This window comes from Oncorhynchus tshawytscha, unplaced genomic scaffold (genome assembly GCF_018296145.1).
Source record: "Oncorhynchus tshawytscha isolate Ot180627B unplaced genomic scaffold, Otsh_v2.0 Un_contig_2916_pilon_pilon, whole genome shotgun sequence".
Taxonomy (NCBI): Eukaryota; Metazoa; Chordata; class Actinopteri; order Salmoniformes; family Salmonidae; genus Oncorhynchus; species Oncorhynchus tshawytscha.
Window position 1 is genome coordinate 157908 of NW_024609621.1, and position 20312 is coordinate 178219.

At 45.2% G+C, this 20312-nt stretch overlaps 2 long non-coding RNA genes across 3 annotated transcripts; both read left to right on the top strand.

The window, feature by feature from the left end:
• The first annotated feature begins 676 nt into the window (after positions 1-676).
• On the top strand, positions 677-6679 carry LOC121845304. 2 transcript variants are annotated; one of them, XR_006082506.1, is made up of 2 exons: positions 677-1050; positions 4780-6679. It is a non-coding gene; the product is annotated as an uncharacterized LOC121845304 (long non-coding RNA). The 2 variants fall into 2 exon arrangements; XR_006082507.1 differs by lacking the exon at positions 677-1050 and adding an exon at positions 1973-3924.
• Positions 6680-7488: 809 nt separating this feature from the next.
• On the top strand, positions 7489-13803 carry LOC121845301. The gene is made up of 2 exons (XR_006082503.1): positions 7489-7554; positions 12711-13803. It is a non-coding gene; the product is annotated as an uncharacterized LOC121845301 (long non-coding RNA).
• Positions 13804-20312: the final 6509 nt, after the last annotated feature.

Below are 20312 nucleotides of genomic sequence, written 5' to 3' on the forward strand. Positions count from 1 at the left end.
AGAACAGTATGAGAAAGTGGAGAAAGTGTGGAAAGGATTACGGCTAAAATGGACACAAGCAGGTTACTTTAGCGGGGGACCCCCTACAGGGGGGAATCTCCAAGATATACAGAGAGAGCTACAGGAAGACGTAGGGAAAGCAACGGCAAGTGAGACAGAGAGGAACAAAGCTCATTGGTTCAAGAAGGAAGGGACTAGAGAGAGAAAGCGGGCAGAAGCAGAATTGAAAGTAGGAACATGGGCTATAGAGGAGTGTAGGAGGATGCAGCCCAAAAACAAACCAGATATGATGTGCGTGGCTTCTGCGTCAACGGGGGATGTTAAAGCTCCGCCTGAGAATTTACCTACGGCTCCCCCTGAGGCCGCTTCTCCCTCACTATATCCACAATTGACAATGGAGGCAGTTCAGCCCCCGCCATTGTAATGAAGTGCTATTTTCTATGCAAATGACTAGCTTGCATTGCTATAACTGAGACAACACATAGCAACGTATTTTCACTGAAAGGACACACAGACTTGCCAAGACAGGAACGCACACACATATTCACACGCAGCCCCTCCCCTTTTGGATGGGCTCCAAAGACAAAGAACTCTGTCGAGAACCAATGGGATACTGACACCAGGCTGGAGGAGACTGTCTATCATCTGCAAGCAACCTACCAAAGCCAGGACTACCAGAATCTACCTACGTCATTTCAATGTATAAAATGAACTGTCCGACATGTGTCCGGTCTCTTTTTTTTCTGACGGTTCCATAAGAACAGACGAAAACGGGCCGTGCAGCACGTTTTGCCAAATATCATTACGCGTGAATAAACGGCCTTTACTCCGCCTTGCCTAGAGTCTCAACTTGGTCTCATTTCTCATATTGTTATTCATCAACAAAGTGGTAGCAGAGGATGGTTTAAACCCATGAATTCGGTCCATAGAGAGTTGATGAGAGAAAAGACAAGTTGACGACAGATTCAAAGGACGGGCGACCTGTTTACTAGGAGCCATCGGGGATTCAACTCGCCTTAGGAAACTGATCAAAGAGCTCGACACTATAAGGTAAGCAGAAACCTGTTAAATCAAAATCTGCATATTATATCATAGTCATTATCCAAATTATTGATCAGAAGTACTAAAGGCGTGAGTATGAATTCCTGTTAAATTTATGGAAAAATTATCCGATAACAAAAGGCATTCCGTAATGATATCTGTGTAAATACATTGTCAAATCTTATTCAAATAGTCTGGCAATAGTTGATATGAATCAGCTAGGTGTACAGTGAGGAATTTGATGACTCAGTGATAATTTGTAAAATCTTATTCATATAGCCTGGCATTAGCGTATGTAGCGATCGGCTAAGTGTAACAGCGAGGAATTTGATGACATAATGAATTGCGAAATGTGATATATTGTCAAATCCTATCCATATAGCCTGGCACTGGTAGATGTGGCGATCGGCCAGGTGTAACATTGAGGGAATTGGATGACTTAGTGAAATGAAATGTGTATGAGATGATGAAATGTTGTGTAAATTGATAGAGAAGTACAACCAAGACTGGGACTAGTGGGTTCGGCATCCCACTAGGAGAATCAGTTAATAAATTTAAAAAATTGGACTAGGAGTGAAGGAATTAAACCTGATCTCTCCAGATGAATGTCACTGATTGACCGTTTCATGAGACCGAGTGATACTGACCACCGACTCTAAAATTGACCGCCGAGTCAAAAGTGGGGCGGGGTTGTGCGGCCGCCGGGCTGAGTAACGAATTGATTTTTGTCCCCTTTGTGCTGTTGGTGTTGCCTAGAATTAAGTCGACCAATATTATAGAAGGCATTTGAATACATTGTCACTGACCCAAAAGTAGGCGTTAGGGACACTAACATTTGGCCAGGCAGTAGAAATATGTGTAGTTGTAGAATTACTAAAAAAATACCCTAGACGCATAATTATCTCGTGAATATCCCTGTTCGATATTATAGTATAGTAATTCTACAAAACTCTTTGTGCACGAGGGTGGGACAAAAGAGATAAGTCTGTGTCAGCACCGTGAATACATCGCTGGTTTTGAACAAGTGACGGGCTAAGTGCATCAAGATAGTCATAAAACCCAGACATAGTTAAACGACAGAATGGCCACAACTACCATTCCCAAACTCAAATTCAACGAATACTTAGATCAGAGAATACAGGAAAGGGCAGGAGGAAAACAGGAGTATAAATCAATAAAAAAGATATGGGGGGGAATTAGGCTGAGATGGACACAGGCAGGTTACATTAGTGGAGTTGCCCCGTCAAGGGAGCAGCTCAGCGCTATGGAGAGAGAATTAGAGGAAGCAGTGAAGCATGGAAAAGATAGTGAGGCAGAAAAAAATAGGAACCATTTATTCAAGAAGAAAGGAACGAAAGAGAAGGAGAGAGCGGAGGCGGAGCTGAGAATAGGCACATGGGCAATAGAAGAGACAAAAAGGACACGCCCACACAAAAAACCTGATATGATGGGCGTGCTTGCCGGGGCCTCAGCTGACGTCAGCGAAGGCACAATCAACAACCACAACACACCACCGCGACCACCCCATCAGCCCCGCCCTCTCTATACCCACCACTGCCACAGGAAGAGAAGACTGCAGTGCCACCTCCCTATTCACAAAATCCATTCGCACACCTCCCACACAACCCGTTTAAAACCCACACCACCCCAGCCGCCGTGCAAGCCCCGGTCTTTATGGTGCAGGGAGGACAGCTAAAAGGGAACATGACTGTGGGTATTCAAGATGGCCTCCTCGTCTGTGAAGAAAGGCCCGATTGCTCAAGCCCCGCAGCACTACAAGGCCCAGGTGGGTCCCTGCCGAACTACCCACAACCTAGGGAAGGTGGATCTCAACCGGGCCTCCTAAAGAGAGAAGGCCACAATACCAAAGAAACAGATGGTGGCCGAGGCATCTACAGACATTGCTGAAATAGTCACTGAAGCAGTCACCCAGATGATGCAGCAACAAACTGTCCAGCAGACCTCAGCACCCACCCAGGGGAGGAAGGCCCTTCTACGGTCCACCTAGAGGGAGGGGTGGCTACAGGCCATCCCCTCAGCCACAACCACAGCTGCAATCAAGAATTCAGAGTGAACAACCTGCAAACAACCACCCAGTGCCATTTGCCTCCTACCCACCACAGCAGGCGCCGTTCCAGGGTATGTCAGGAGAATACCCACCTTGGCAATGAAGCTGCCCACCATCACCATGAAAGAAGGAACTGACCTCTCTACGGATGCCTCTCTCACCTCCCCTGACTACTCCAAGAGTTTCCATTTGGATGTTTCTGAAAAGGAGGGGTTCACGGTCTCTGTCCTTTTTCAGAAACAAGAGGGGGAGCGTAGGGTGCTGCTGTACCACTCCTCCAAGTTAGATAACACGGACAAGAACATGGCCGACGCTCTCAACGCGGAAGAAGAGCTACCTCACTCCTGCACCGAAACAGCTGCTCAAGAATTGAAACTAAGACCCGACCTGGGAAACACACCACTGACCAAACCTGACCTATGGTTATACACAGATGGCTGCTGATACAAAGGAGAGAATGGTAATGTGGCGGACTATGCAGTGGTGCAGCAGGCCCAGACGGCTCACACGTTACCCTTGAATCAGCCATCATCCCTCAACCAGCACCTGCCCAATTAGGTGAAATCATCGGATTGACGCAGGCCCTCATCAGAGGAAAAGGAAACTACCACAAGACCATACCGTTTCTAGGCGTGAGGTGGGGGTCACTAAGTGCACCCCCCTGGAGTTGAAGAGCACCACCTTGTGTTTGCCTTTCAATGCCACCACCACCGTTTACCTGCCTTGGGGCCTTTTGGGTCATGCGCGAAATAGTCTGGGGCTACCTGCCTGGACCTATTCCAGTTTTAACTGGTATATAACCAAAGGGGGATATGGTGAGTGGTCTTGGAAAAACCTGGTGGCAGAAACAGGATATGACTGGTCCAGCTATTCCAAGGGACGGGCTGTCCTTGCCTGGCGCAAACGGCTTACACTTTCACGCACTGGTTTTCAAATGAAGCTGATTGTACGGCCTGGGACCACTATGGGTTGCCAGGTTTTTACGTTGGCCCCATATATAGATAGCAGCAGGGCCGAAGTCTATTTCACACTATATATCTGCTTTACGCCACAACCGCAGCCTACTTCTGTGACGGTGCGTGACGATATGGCAAAGCCACATACCCTACCCCAGCACAGTGATGGGTGGGGTTCTGCTGTTTTAGTGGTCACTACCCCTACCCCGGATGAGAACATTCAGGTTGCTACAGGTGTCTCAGGTTTGTCTAACAATTGGTTATTATTGACCGAACAAGCAGCCAATACAACCCCCATTAGTTGCGTAGTTTGCATGGGTGCTAGACCATTGCTCTGCATTGTCCCGGCCTCTGTCGAGATCAGATGTTTAATGCCCCTTATGGACAAAGAAAATCCGACTGGTAATTGCTCCTTGTGGGATGCAGTTTACCCTGTTGTCTCCGCTACGGTCAGGGCACCAGTATTTTCCTCTGATGTTGCCAGGGCCGAATTTTCCTGTATTAACTTGACAGGGGGTATACTACAGTTAGGGACACTCCCTGAGGGTTGGTGTACAAATACTATCGTAATAGTTGGTGGTTTTAAGCCAGTGATCAGGGCTGACATCTGGTGGTGGTGTGGGGGACCTCGGCTTTTTGACAGAACTCCCAATAATGCTACGGGTACTTGTGCGCTTGTAACACTTCTGCTGTCTATCTCTGTTTACCCTATAGGTGTGGGTGATTTGGTGACCCGGATACAGGCTGTGGACCCACAGTTTCTGCCTACCAGAACCAAGCGGGAAGCAGCCCCGACTGGTGGGGATCCCACATATATTGATGCCATAGGTGTTCCTAGGGGGGGTCCCGGATGAGTACAAGCTGGTGGACCAGGTCGCCGCAGGTTTTGAATCAGCTTTCTGCTGGTGGTGCACTGTTGATAAAAATGTTGACCGCATTAACTATATACATTTCAATGTCCAAAAATTAGGTAACTGGACTCAACAAGGTTTTGAGGCCGTACATGGTCAACTGGCTGCCACCTCCCTTATGGCTTTTCAAAATCGCATTGCCGTTGACATGTTGCTGGCTGAGAAGGGTGGGATATGTTTTATGTTTGGGGAGCAATGTTGCACATTTATCCCTAATAACACAGCCTCTGATGGCAGCCTCACTGTGGCGTTAGAAGGCCTGCGTACCCTTAATGGTAAAATGAAATCCCACTCTGGGGTTGATACCAGCATGTGGGACTCCTGGATGGATGCATTTGGTAAATATAAGGTCTTGGTCTTGTTGATAACTGGGATGTGCAGGTGAGTGAGCCGGTCAAGGATCGATTCGGACAAAGCGGTAGATTGTATGACAAGCGACAGTTTATTCAGAGTGAAGATATCTGGTACAGCGTATACGGGCCCGTTCATTCAGCTCATAAGGAACCTCCAGAAAGAAGCCCCGCTAACAGTGTGCACATGTATTATATACAGAACAGAAAGTAGGTTGATTCTAGAAGATCGGGTCTTCGGATTGGTTCAGGCTGGAGTGTAGTCTTCTTGTATTGGCTCAGTTGGACCATCCGTCATCATAGAGTCTCGTCGTACCTGTCCTTGGTCACACAATGTTCAGCTAAAAAGGAGATTAGGTGTGTGCGTGTGTGTTCCTCTTTCTCAGGGTTGGGGTGCCTCTGCAGCTGGTGTTTGTCACGAGATAGTGTATCAGACTCAGCAACCCCTCAATGGCGCTTTGTGGTTAGGCCGCTCGCTGTTATGTAGAGAACAGGATGTTCCAGTGTCTGTGTGTTGACCTTGAGTATGTGTGAAGGAGGGTGTAACGTGTTATAACAGCTCAGCTTGTGGTAATAGGGCAAATAAGGTAAAACTAAACTGCGTTCTATTAATCTTCTACAGTCTCTTCTATTTTGGTCTCTATCTCTGGTCTCTATCTCTGTGTTTGTCGCTATATTAACCCTCTGTGGCTGTTGTTGCATCCCATGTGCCCGCTCCCTGCTTTCTCGTGTTATTACTTCTGCTATTCCACCAAATAATGACCCTGCACTGATGTTCCCCCTCCTACAACAGGAGGATCCTCTGGTGGAGTTTGAAACATGCACATATGAGTAGTTGTCACGTCTCTTTCGAGACGTGAAGAGGGGGACTATAAATTTTACTGGCTTTTAATTCATGTCACGTCTCTTAGGAGACGTGAAAAGGGGGATTTGTAATGAAGTGCTATTTCCTATGCAAATGACCAGCTTACTGCTATTGCATTGCTATAATTGAGACAACATATAGCAATGTATTTTCACAGTAAAACATGGTAGGGCCAGACAGGAACGCACACACCTACACACACGCAGCCCCTCCCCTTCTGGATGGGCTCCAAAGACAAAGAACTCTGTCGAGAACCAATGGGATACTGACACCAGGCTGGAGGAGACTGTCTATCATCTACGAACAACCTACCAGAAGCCAGGACTACCAGAATCTACCTACGTCATTTCAATGTATAAAATGAACTGTACGATTGTGACCGGTCTCTCTTTTTTCCAATGGTTCGCTTGAGAACTTGACGAAACGGAGCCGTGCACGTAATTGCCAGATATCATTACTCTTGAATAAACGGCCTTTACTATACCGTATCCGCCTTGTCCAGCGTCTCGACTTGGTCTCGTTTCTCATATACTTATTCATCAACACTACTGATCTTTGGGGTGTCCTTAGGCACTCTCACATGGTTAATAGAACAACAAACACATACTAAAGCATCAACCCCTCTCACCCCAACCCCTATCCCTGATAACATTCCTAGCACCACTCCCTTCAATCTCACACATAACTCAAAGTATACAGGACTACACCTGACTCAGTCACCCACCATGCACAGGAACCAGACACAGCCAGCAATAAAACACCCCCTAAAACCATCCCCTCAGCTTGTGTACCCCAGGAAACAAAGACATTCCATTGCAGAACCACCAGCCCTTCCCTCTATAGTTGACACAAACATCTCCTAGTATAAACACATCTCCCCCTCTAAGGGGCTCAGAGAACAAGACTCTGTTCTACTTACCAATGGGGCTCATGCTCTATTAGATATCCGCCTCCAACTTTTGGGACCAATCAGAAGACAAACACGACAAGACTCTACCTACTTTATTCTATGTATAAAAATGAATGTAACCTTTGTAAACTTTTTCACCTGACTCAAGTCATATGAACTAGATCCCACGTAAAACAGGACAAGATATCTTTGACTCATTAAAACTGTCTTTTGTTACAACTGAAATCCACTCTGTCCAGCGTCCGTGATTTGGTCTCAACTCTCCAATATATAAACACCAATCAAACATGGTAGCAGAGGATGGTTTTTCCTAAATTCGATCTATGATAAATTGGTCTGAGAGGCGAGACAAATCATCCGGTTCGAATCAGACGGAAGAGTGACCTAAACCAGGAGAAAATCAGCCATTCATCTTGCCTCAGGAAATCTGATCAGAGCGCTCTACTAAATGAGGTACGCAAAGCCTGTTAAATCGAAATCTGCATATTGTATTATAGCCAAAACCAAATTTTGATCAGAAAGTACTGGGCGTGAGTATGAATCGTTGCCAAATTATTTTTACATAAGAACCTAAGGCATTGATTAAAGATATCTTGTTTTGTAAAAAAAAAAAAAAAAAAAAAAAAAGATTTTTTTATTTTTAATAATTGGCCTATACTGAGTTATTTTAATAGGAATGTGTGAATTGTGATTGACCAATGTGTTAATTTCCTTCGGGACCCTATTTGTTCCGAAATCTGCATAGAAAACTGTCCTAATTATATATATATTAGGTTGTGTATAGAGGTGACGTTAATTAGAGGCTGTGTTTTAACATGTAAAGGACACGATTATGGATGTTGGAAATTCAATGAGAATTTCATACGAATGAATGTGGTGATAGATGAACCGAATCTGCATGTAAAATGTCCTATTGATAACGAATAGGTCTTGTTGAGGTGTGGTTGGATTGAATGAATCTGCATGAAAAATGCCCTATAAAAAAGCTGTCTACTATTTAACAGGTTATGTAAGAGGTGTAGTCGAGTAGATATAGGATATGTAAGCTTGAGACAGAGATCGAATGATTGACCATTGCACATCAAACAATAACATGATATAACCAGAGTTGACGTTCCATGATTTTGAGACCGGGGAAATTAAATTGAGAGAAATGTTTGAGATACGTACCTGGACTATTATGCACACGTGCTGATAGACAAAGCTACTTTAGTAGCCAAATCGCCGTTCAACCTTGATTGACAGCCGGTGGCCTCGAACACTGATTTTCGCTTTTTTCATTGCTGTTGATATTGCCTAAAGTTTAAAATTGTTCTGACAATTGTTATAGAATCGCTTGAATTTACTGATATAAGTTCATAAAGGAAGTTACTGAATTATTTACAGAAAGTATTTAAATGATTCGCTAAAAAAAAAAAAAAGTTTTTTAAATTCTTCTATTTTTCTATTTCCTAACGTACTAGAATAATTCTGACAAATGGTATAGAACCGCTTGAATTTGCTAAACATATTGTCCCAAGAGGGGATTGCTCAATCATTTCTAAGAAAATACCTAAACAAATCGCTGAACAGATTCGAATTACATGCCGGAGAGGCACACACGTAACTGAAACCACATTACTGATAAGATCTTTCTGTGCGAGGGTGGGGGCGAGAGAACTCTGAGCTAGCACTACAGTACATCCCAGATATCGAACAGAGACGGGCTGAGTATACAAAGATAGAAATAAACCACACAAAGGACTGACTAAAACCTAGATAACGCATTATACACATTATCTGACGAATTAGATAAAATGTCTGCAGCCACCACGCCCAAAACTCAAATTCAATGAATATTTAGATCAGAGTATGATTGACAGAGCGGGAGGTAAAGAACAGTATCGGAAAGTGGAGAAAGTGTGGAAAGGATTAAGGCTAAAATGGACACAAGCAGGTTACTTTAGCGGAGGACCCCTACATGGGGGAAACTCCAAGATATGCAAAAAGAACTAGAGGACGCAGTAGAGCATGCAAAAGCGAGTGAGACGGAGAGAAACAAGATACACATGTTCAAAAAAGTAGGCACGAGAGAGAGAAAGCTGGCAGAAGCAGAATTGAATGTAGGAACATGGGCTATAGAAGTGTGTAGGAGGATGCAGCCCAAAAACAAACCAGATATGATGTGCGTGGCTTCTGCGTTGTCGGGGGATGTTATAGCTCCGCCTGAGAACTTGCCCACGGCTCCCCCTGAGGCCGTTTCTCCCCCGCCATACTCAAAGGGACAAAATCACCGGAGCCCGTCACACAACCCATTCCTGCCCAGGGCACCTCCCACAATACAGGCTCCAGTTCTGAGAATAGACCAAGGGGAGTTAAAAGGGGAAATGACACTGGGGATAACGGGTGGCCATATTGTATGTGAACAGCTCGAAACTGGGACTCCAGGCGCAGGAGGCCTCCCCCAGGAACGGAGGCCGCAATGCTCCTCTGTGAACTCGCTCACCTCTGAAACCAGAGGACACCTACAAACAAGATTAGATTCAAACCACTTCTATCAGACGGATAGGGAGGACTGTCATCAGAACATGGATATCGAAAACGAAGAAGAAATTGACATGGTGCTCACCCCAGCTCCGATGGGAGCTCCAAACGTGACTAAGATGCAGGACCTGCTGAAATCATCAATAGCTCGAGCTAAGGAACTCAGGGAGCTTATAGCTAACCAAGATAACAACAGAGAGGGAGCATACTGTGCAGAAGGCATAATGAGAGGAACAGTAACCGAAGTCACTGAGTCAATAGGGTCCGAAACACTCCGTCGGTCCTCCAGAATCGCTGATAGAAGAGAGCGAGAGCAGGAGATGGCAGGACAGTACCCCTGCGACCGACACCAGGTGATGCACACACTTTGGAGTACCAGCCCTGGAAAATGACTGATTTAACAACACTGATGGAACAGATGCCTAGCCTACATGGAGGAGCTTCAGCGTGGCTACTTCAACTGCAGACACTTACTTCAGGCCTGCAACTCTGCCTAGGAGACATGAAAGCACTTCTAGCAAGAGCCACCGACCACGGAACCATGGAGGCCCTCATGACAGCAGCTGACCTTGGATGGCGGGCCCCAACACTGCCCATAGACCACTTCCGTACCAGATTATGGGAAGTTCTACGGAGAGCATACCCTACAGAAAGAAACCATGCCACCTTATCCTCCTTTACAATCAACCCAGGTGAGCAACCTGCAGCATACCTGGACAGGGCTAAGACCACATGGAGATCGGTCCACGAAGAACCATTCGATCACACTGATACCACACTCAGCATGTGGAAGGAAATGGTGGTGAACGGGTGTCCTGGAGATGTTAAAACCAAACTCAGAGGAACAGTGGGGTTGATTGCACTTCCTCTGACCCAATTCAATACGCATGTGCACCACCATGTATCCCAACACAACAAGGAAAGAGGGGGTGCTGAGAGCCAGGTGCAGTCCCTCCAGGTACAACTCCTGAAACTCCAATTGAAGGAAGCACAACAAGGAGAAAAACCTAAGAAACAGATGGTGGCGGAAGAAACGAAGGAGTCAGGCACCAAAACAGACATCTCCCAAATAGTGGCCCAGACTGTCTCTCAGATGATCCAACAGCAGGCAGCCTCACTCACTGCCACTAGGGGGGCCCAACCACTCCAATACCCTCCCCCACAGCAGTATATCCTGCAACAACAACAGCCAGTATGGGCTCAACGGGGTCCCTACACTGGACAACACAGAGGGGGAAACTACCAGTGTTATAACTGCGGAATTCCCGGTCACTTTGCCAGAGATTGCAGGAAACCACTCTCCCCGCAGCAACAGCAATGGAGAGGAAGGGGAAGTGGGGGGGAAACCCACCTCTGCAACACCATCAACCAGGACCCAGTTCCCCACAGCAGTCAGCACCTGCATACAACCACCCCGGACCTACTCACATGCAACAGCAGCAGGGAGGATACAACCAACCGCAGTTCCAGGGAATGGCAGGGAACACCATGCCCTGGCCATAAAGATGCCCACCACCCATGGCAGGAGAAGGGAGACAACATTTTCAACAGCACACTGAACCAACTATGATGTGTGAAGTTGAGGGTGTCCCCATCAGTTCCTGGTAGACACAGGATGCACCTATTCTACTATCAAGTTCCCTCAAATACTACTGAAAGTGGAGTGGAAGTATCCACCAACACCTGATCGCCCAGCAAGAATTATGATGATGCCACTCCAGCCGACGCCCACGCTGTCTGAAACCCAAGAAGTATACTGGCTAAAATGCCTACCCACAGGGCCTACCACCCCTCACATCTACACTCTGCACCCATACAAGACTCCCCAAGCTGAGGCACTGATGGCTGCCCCTACACTGCAGACTGGGACGAAGACATGATGCACCTCACCCCACCTATCAGGTGTTGTACTATTGTGTGAGGCCCAGAGGGGGTGGCAGCACTGGTCATCCTACGACCAAGGAACCTCCATGCACCCCTGGCCTGGACGGCTGGAGCATCAACAGCCATAGCACTCCTGAAAACAGAGCTATCAGCGGCAGGAGCTCTGACTGCACCTGACTACAAGAACAAGTTCCATTTGGATGTTTCTGAAAAGGAAGGATTCACCTCATCCGTCCTATTCCAGAAACAAGAGGGGGAGAGAAGGGTCTTGATGTACTACTCTTCCAAACTTGACCACATTGAGGTAGGACAGACAACATGCTCCAGATACGTTGCTGCAGTAGCAAAAGCTATTGAAAAAACAGCTCACCTCGTGATGTCACCCTGCAATCAAGCATCATCCCTCAACCAGTACCTGCTCAATTAGCTGAAATCATCGGATTGACGCAGGCCCTCATCAGAGGAAAAGGAAAGACTGTGAATAACTATACAGACTCAGCCTATGCCCATGGAGCAGTCCACATTGATGGACCCAGAACTTTTACGAGAAGCACATGGCCCCACACACAAAGGCAAACTAAAGACCCTTCAAAAGGTCTCGCACATCTGGTGGCACCCTCATATGATTAGGTATGACTGACTTATTTTGTGACAAATGCAACATAGGTGGCAGCCACAACCCAAAGAAATCATATCAAACACCGAGGGGCTAATACCCAGTACCTAATGCATGTTTTCAGGACATTAGTATAGATTACACCGACATGGGCCCCGACAATGTATTCTAAAGATAAACACTATCTCCTAGTTATGATAGATAGGTTCTCCAAATGGGTAGAGGCAATACCAACAGCAAGGAAGGATGCCGAGTCAGTCATTAAATGGCTAACAAACCAAACTAATACCCAGGTATGGCATCCAAAGAAAAAAATCAAATTTGACAAATGGCTCACATTTCAATAACAAACACCTGAGACAGGTGGAAGAAAGATTTGGCATAACACACAGATTTGGTTCTGTGTACCACCCCCCGGTCCCAAGGTCTGTTGGAACGCTAAATCAGATTTTGAAAGCTAAGATAGCAAAAGTGTCTGGAAGAGTCATGCCTGGTCCACCAAGGGAGGGAGGTCATATGCCCGCCCTTGATGTACAACAAAGTGTAATGTCTGATTATGTGAAAAAACTGACGGTTCTCTCTGCAGCACTCTCTACCCAGGTTCACAAGGTCCAGGAAGGGGAGCTGCCGGGGGACACGCCACCACTGAAGGTAAAGGTTGGTGACTGGGTAGGGTTAAAGTCCACACGAGAAAGTGGCTGGAACCCAGGTGGACTGGACCGTACGAAGTGAAGGAGGTTACTTCACACTCAGTCCAGGTCAAAGGTAAATTAGGCGCACCTTGGCACCACCTTACACATTGCACCCTAGCCCCAACTCCTTCCAAAACACTGACCGAAGTCAGAGCTGATTTGAGCGGCCTAAATTCGATTCCAAATGAAGACACTCCTTCCTCAGGTGATGCGGCATCAAACTCCGCCTCCCTGAAAAAGGAACCTCGCCCAGTTAGAGGGACATTTCTCCCTCCCTGGGTGAGGCTGGGGATATCTGGCCCTTTGTTTGTGATATTCCTACTGATCTTTGGGGTGTCCTTAGGCACTCTCACATGGTTAATAGAACAACAAACACATACTAAAGCATCAACCCTTCTCACCCCAACCCATATCCCTGATAACATTCCTAGCACCACTCCCTTCAATCTCACACGCACCAAACGTAGCACTACACCTACAGACCCACCATGCACACCAGACAAGGTTAGAGGCACCACCTTATGTATACCCACGAATGCAACCACCACCATTGCACTATAGTTTTCACGTCTAATAGACGTGAAGAGGGGGATTTGTTATATAAATATTCATACACATAACTCATATAGTATACAGCGCTAAGCTAAACCGCCTGACTCAAGTCATCTTACGTACCCTTGCTAAAGCAGGAACTAGCTCACACAGCCAGCAATAAAACTACCCCCCTAAAACCATCCCCTCAGCTTGGTTGTCTCCCGACCCCAGGAAACAAAGACATTCCATTGCATGAACACATGCACCCAGCCATAAAAACTGCCCCTCTACCTCACGAACCCCTGACACAAACATCTCCTAGTATAAACACATCTCCCCCCTCTACTGGTCGGGGGCTCAGAGAACAAGACTCTGTTCTGTACCAATGGGGCTCATGCTCTGGATTAGAGCAGGTCCGCCTCCAACTTTTTGGGACCAATCAGAAGACAAAAACGACAAGACTCTACCTACTTTATTCTATGTATAAAAATGAATGTAACCTTTGTATAAGGCCTCTTTTTCACCTGACTCCTTGCCGAGTTATATGAACTAGATCCGTGCACGTATAACTGCAGGACAAGATATCTTTGACTCATTAAAACTGCCTTTTGTTACAACTGAAATCCACTCTGTCCAGCGTCCGTGATTTGGTCTCAACTCTCCAATATATAAACACCAATCATAACACACCACTCCCTTCAATCTCACACGCACCAAACGTAGGACTACACCTACAGACCCACCATGCACACCAGACAAGGTTAGAAGCACCACCGTATGTATACCCACGAATAGAACCACCACCTTTCTGCTATAGTTTTCACGTCTAGTAGACATGAAGAGGGGGATTTGTCATATATATATATATATATATATGTAAACATTCATACACATAGCTCATATATTATACAGCGCCAAGCCAAACCGCCTGACTCAAGTCATCTTACTTACCCCTGCTAAAACAGGACAAGATATCTTTGACTCATTAAAACTGTCTTTTGTTACAACTGAAATCCACTCTGTCCAGCGTCCGTGATTTGGTCTCAACTCTCCAGTATTTGAACACCAACGGCTTCAACCAGCTTTTGAATTCAGGGTTTGATTCCCACTCCTTTCTGTATTTGAGTGTACAGTTTAGACTGAGATATGATGAGCTAGCCAGCTAGAAGTTTAGTTTATGTCACAGAGAGGCACACACACAGTGGACAAGGTGAGTGAGTGACCGAGGCTGTGTGAGTCAAATGCAGTGATTTATTTTAGACAACGAACACTTTACATTCACATCCCGCCCTGAATGAAAGTGCCAGGGCGGGATCAGCCCTGGGATCAGCCCATGCACGATTCATTTACAGTCTGGACATGGAGGGGTGAACAGCTCCTGCAGCGCGAGGACTGGGCCGTCTGTGAGTGCTTTGGGATGGGGTGAGGCCCACGGCAGCACCCGCTGCTCGTTGAGAAGAGTAAGAACAATACGTGCTTTCACGTCAGTCTCCAATAATACCAGAAAAAGTAGCTAGATTTGTCGCTAGTCGATTTTTAAAAAATGTGTCGCTAGAGGGGTCTGAATACTCGCTAAATATAGCTACTAAGTCGCTATGTTGGAAACACTGTGTACATCAGCTCTGTTCAGATAAAATGCATGTGTTGCACCAACCAAACTGCAGCTAAACACTGTCTAAGAGCTAAACTTGAGTGAAACACACATGTAGCACAGACCAACAGCCGCTAACTGTCTGCTAGCAGCTCACTTTTCAGAGTAAAACACAGGTTGCACTGACTAACCTGCTGGCAGTAGTCATTAAAGTCCGCTAGCTACTGATAACAGCTAATACCGCTCTGTTGAAAATGTAAAACAGGTGATGCACCGATCCACCGGGCGTACATACTGTCCATAAACCACTAAAAGTGGTATAACTTAATGTTACTGTAGCTAGCTAATTAGCTCTTGCTAGATGCTCACATTAGCATCTGACTATACAAATCGTGCAGTAACAGTAAGCCTACATTACAATGCTAGCTAGCTGTAATGTTGCTCAACAGTTTTAATTTGCACACAAAGTGAACCAATAACAGTGAATTTACCTGGAATTCTAATTAAGTTTAGAAATGAAGAAATTCTGCGGTTCAGTGAATGACTTCCTATGTTCGGCAGATCCACGCTCTCGATCTGTCCACTCTTTACATTCACCAGACACTTGCAAATGGACAATGGCGGCAAAATCTTAATTAACCAACATTAGTGGGCGTGGTCATGCTGTTTTACTCCAATAGAATTTAGTCAGTATTTTTGCTCCCACTCTAGCGGCCACTGGTAATAATTACACTCCAGAAAAAACAACACCTGTGCCGAAGCAAATGCTACGTATGCATTACAGGTATAACATGCGTTTATCTTGGCCAGGTCGCAATTGTAAATGAGAACTTCTTCTCAACTTGCCTACTACCTGGTTAAATAAAGGTGAAATTAAAATAAATAAATATTTACTTGATGTATTTCACCGAAAATCCCTGATATTTATTATAATTGATTGTTTTATGGTTATTTTGAGATGTGTTACACTACTTTTAAGAGTGAACTATTGTATTGTGTTTATTTTCTACATGGTGTTAATGCTGTGAGGTCATCAACGGGAGCCATGCTTTTACTCCTCGGTTTGCTCAGAGCCTGATGAGTAGAGGTATGTGTTATGTACGCTCCACTCTTTTTAATGCACATGTAAGCAAATGTCCAAAAAAAGACAACCGAAAATTATATCGTCATTGATTTAGTGTTGCGCTACAGTTTTTAGGAATATATATTAGTGTGAATGGGGATAATGTTTGACTGCAACTTTGCAAGGTTTGCCCAGCCACCGTTACCTTTGCGGGTCTCTCAGGTGCAGACAGCGTGAGTTTTCTGACAGGAATTCAGCACTCTTTTGTCTTTTATCAGGCTAATATAGTTGTGTATGGCAGTCCAGACGGCAGCATCAAGCTTGGCTTTGTATTTGTATCCATTCCATGCAGGTATGTTGTGAAATGTGACTATTTGATATGTAATGTTTAATGTGCTAATTAGTTAGCTGTTGTTCATTTTGTTACTTGTCTGGACATGTCAAAAAAGGCGTTGTTGCCTCATTAGTATACCTCAGGTATTATGGTACAATAGTACACTAAGAAATATTTAGCATTTATTAGCTAATTATTTCTGTATAACATTTATAAAATGAAATGAGTCTTTTGAAAAAAATGAACATGTACATGTTGTACAATGCATTTTTAGTTGTTGACGTGAGTTAGCTCAGAGCGTGATGAAGAGAGGCTAATATAGTTGTGTTTGGGAGTCCAGACAGCAGCACCAACCTTTGTCTTGTATTTGTATCCATTCCATGCAGTCACTAAAAGAGAGAGAACCGGCAGAATTGTGTCCAGAGACTTGTCTTCCAACTACACCTCACCAGAACACAACGCAGAAAGGTACAGGACTGTACAGTGCCTTTAACACGTGCACGATGGGGAGATGAGACCAGAGGTTGCAAAAGAGAATTGTAAACACATTTTACAATGCATTCTTCCAACTTCTCTCTTTTCTCTCTTCCAACTTCTCTCTTTTCTCTCTTTTCTCTCTTTCTCTCTCAATTTCTCTCCTTTTTCTTTCTCTATTTCCTCGCTCTTCTCTTTCCTCTTATTTCTCTCCTTTTCTCATCCATCTCTTTTCTCTTTTTTCTCCTCTGTTTTCTCTTACTCTTTACTCACTTCTATCCTTTCTATTTCTCCTTTTTCTTTCCTTCTTTCTTTTTCATCTCTCCTTTCTCCCTCCTTTTCTCTTCTCCCCTGGTTTTTCTCATTTCTCGCTCTTCTCTTTTCTCTTCATCCCTCCATTCTCTCTCTTTCCCTCTTTTCTCCATCTCCTTTCTTTCTCTCTTCTCAAATAATTATTTTTCAAATTGAAGCTGCTGTATCAGCATGAAAAACATTGTCAGTATTGCCAAAGCAACAATATATACACTCTAAATGTATGTGTTCTGCAAAGCGTTTTTATTCTCAGTCCGTAGAATGGACCACGTATCATTGCACCACGATAATGTGAATTACCTATGATTTACACTTCGTTTCTGGGAAATACATCCTTGTTTCTATCGGTTCTAGCATATTTATTGTGACCCTATTCCTGACATCTCACTCTTCCAGGAACAAATATGTTAGTTTCCCCTCAATTTAGACCCTTTTAACAATCACATATGTATGGACTTTGTCTGGATTTAGGACTAGCATAGAATACCTATAAGCCATAAAAGCAAGGGGATCACAGTTGAGAAAAGTGGCTATTTTTTAAATTATTTTTTTGACCTTTATTTAACTAGGCAAGTCAGTTAAGAACAAATTCTTATTTTCAATGACGGCCTAGGAACAGTGGGTTAACTGCCTTGTTCAGGGGCAGAACGACAGATTTGAACTTGCAACTTTTCGGTAACGCTCTAACCACTAGACTACCCTGCCGCCCCAAATAATGTGCAAATAATGTGCTCTATGGTCAGAATCTACATTTGCCAGTGGATTCAGCACCCTGCTGCTCACAGACTTGATCAGGCTAACCAAGCTGTCAAGTTGCTTAAGAGGATCTACTTGCTCTCCCTCAAAAGCCTTGATGGCCAACTGTACCTCACCCAGCACTACACTCACCCAGCACTGTACCTCACCCAGCACTGCTGTCACCCAGCACTGCTCACCCAGCACTGCTGTACCTCACCCAGCACTGACTTCAAAAAAGACAGATACAATATGTTTTGAGGATCACTGTACATGGAGTATAGGAGGCTGAAACGCTGGTCACCCACATCTGGTCACCCACATCTGCAACCAACTTTTTCAGAAAGTATGGTGCTAGAACACCATTATTAATTTCTGTGCATTGAAGTGGGTAGCAGCAGTGGAGTCTGAGAAAGCAGCTATACATGCTTCTCCAATGTGATCACATGCCAGCTTGGAACAATGTTCAGCGATAGCTGATGGTGGCCTCAGCCTTTTTTTAAACCAGAAATGGCAGCTTGTTTTGGGTGGAACTGTTATAAGGCTTTTTGCCTTTTGAGTAGGTTTTTGAGTTGCCATGTGTTTTTTTACATCGCTATGTTTGGCGTAGAAATCAGCCTTACAATACAGGCAATATGCCCGTGTATCATCTCCAATTAACGGCTTCAACCAGCTTTTGAATTCAGGGTTTGATTCCCACTCCTTTCTGTATTTTTGTGTACAGTTTAGACTGAGATATGAGCTAGGCAGCTAGATGTTTAGCTTATGTATGTGCACACACACACAGTGGACAAGGTGAGGAAGTGACTGGAGGCTGTATGAGTCAAAAGCAGTGTTTTATTTTTGTGCAGTGATTTATTTTAGACAAAGGACATTTTACATTTACATCCTGCCCTGAATGTAAGCCAGGGCGGGATAAGCCAGCGGCGGATTCCCGCATGCGCGATTAATTTGCAGTCTGGACGTGGAGGGGTGAACATCTCCTGCTCTGACTGCAGCTGGGAGGGACTGCTGTGCAAGGACTGGGCCACAGTGTTTCCAACTTAGCGACTTTGTCACTATATTTAGTGAGTGTTCAGATCCCTCTAGCGACACATTTTCAAAAAAGTGACTAGCGACAAATCTAGCGACTTTTTCTGGTGTTATCGGAGACTCTGACCTGAAAGCACGTATCGTTCTTACTCTTCTCAACGAGCAGTGGGTGCTGCCATCGGCCCAATGCACTCACAGGCGGCCCAGCAGTGTTGCCAACTCCTCAGTAAGGAAAGTAGCTATTGGATGTCCTAAAAGTCGCTAGACGTTGTTAACTTCTTATGGCTGGGGGCAGTTGAGCAGCTTGGATGAGTAAGGTGCCCAGAGTAAACTCGGGCCTGTTAGAAATTAGATATGTAGACGGGCGAGTCGGTCAAGGATCGATTCAGACAAGGTGGTAAATTGTATGACAAGCGACAGTTTATTCAGAGTGAAGATATCTAGAACAGCGTAATTACGGCTCCTCCGCTAGTTCGTACGGAACTGCAGGCAAAGAGACCGTTACAATCAGTACACCACTTATATATAGAACAGAAAGTAGGTCGATTCTGGAAGATCGGATCTTTGGATTGGTTCAGCTGGGGTGTAGTCTGTAGTCTTCCGCCATTGGCTCAGTTGTCTGTCCGTCATCGTAGAATCCTCTTCGGGCACACAATGTTCAGCTACAAAGGAGATTATGTGTGTGCGCTAGTTTTTGGCAGTTAGTGTAATGCGGGAGCTATCCTGTAGGGGACCCCACAGGCTTTACTTTAAGTTGTAGCCCTTTATTAGCAATAGGTTGGTCACCTGCATAAGAAATAGCATTTCTCTACAGGCCTCAGGAGAGCTTCCGTCTTCAGGGGCGGTGGGACTGGATGGCCCAGACCTGGGTGCGTCAGCAGGTTCCCCTGACAGAGGTGCCGTTGAGCTGGAAGACGGGGGCGCTCATAGGAGTGACATGAGGGATGTGCTGCAGGTGGCCACTGTAGGAGAGCAGGGGCTTCCTGTTCTTTCCCTCCACTGCTGCCTGCGCACGGTCCTCGTTCCACCTCATCAGTCCATCCAACAGGAATGCCTGGAAATGCATTGCAATTGCTCTGGTACCTGAGAGAACAATGCACGATTAGGGTGGGAGAGCTGTTGCTGTTAACGTTAAGCAAACCTCTTAAAGCTACCCCTCCACTTTTTCCAATTTCTGCCTGAAGACATACCCAAATCTAACTGCCTGTAGCTCTGGCCCAGAAGCAAGGACATGCATATTCTTGGTACCATTTGAAAGGAAACACTCTGAATTTTGTGTAAATGTGAATTGAATGTAGGAGAATTGAACACCGTAGATCTGGTAGAAGAAAATTCAAGGAAATAAACATTTGTTTTCTGTTTTTATTGTTTCTGCATCATCTTTCAACTGAACAAGAACATCCAAACATACAGATAGGATG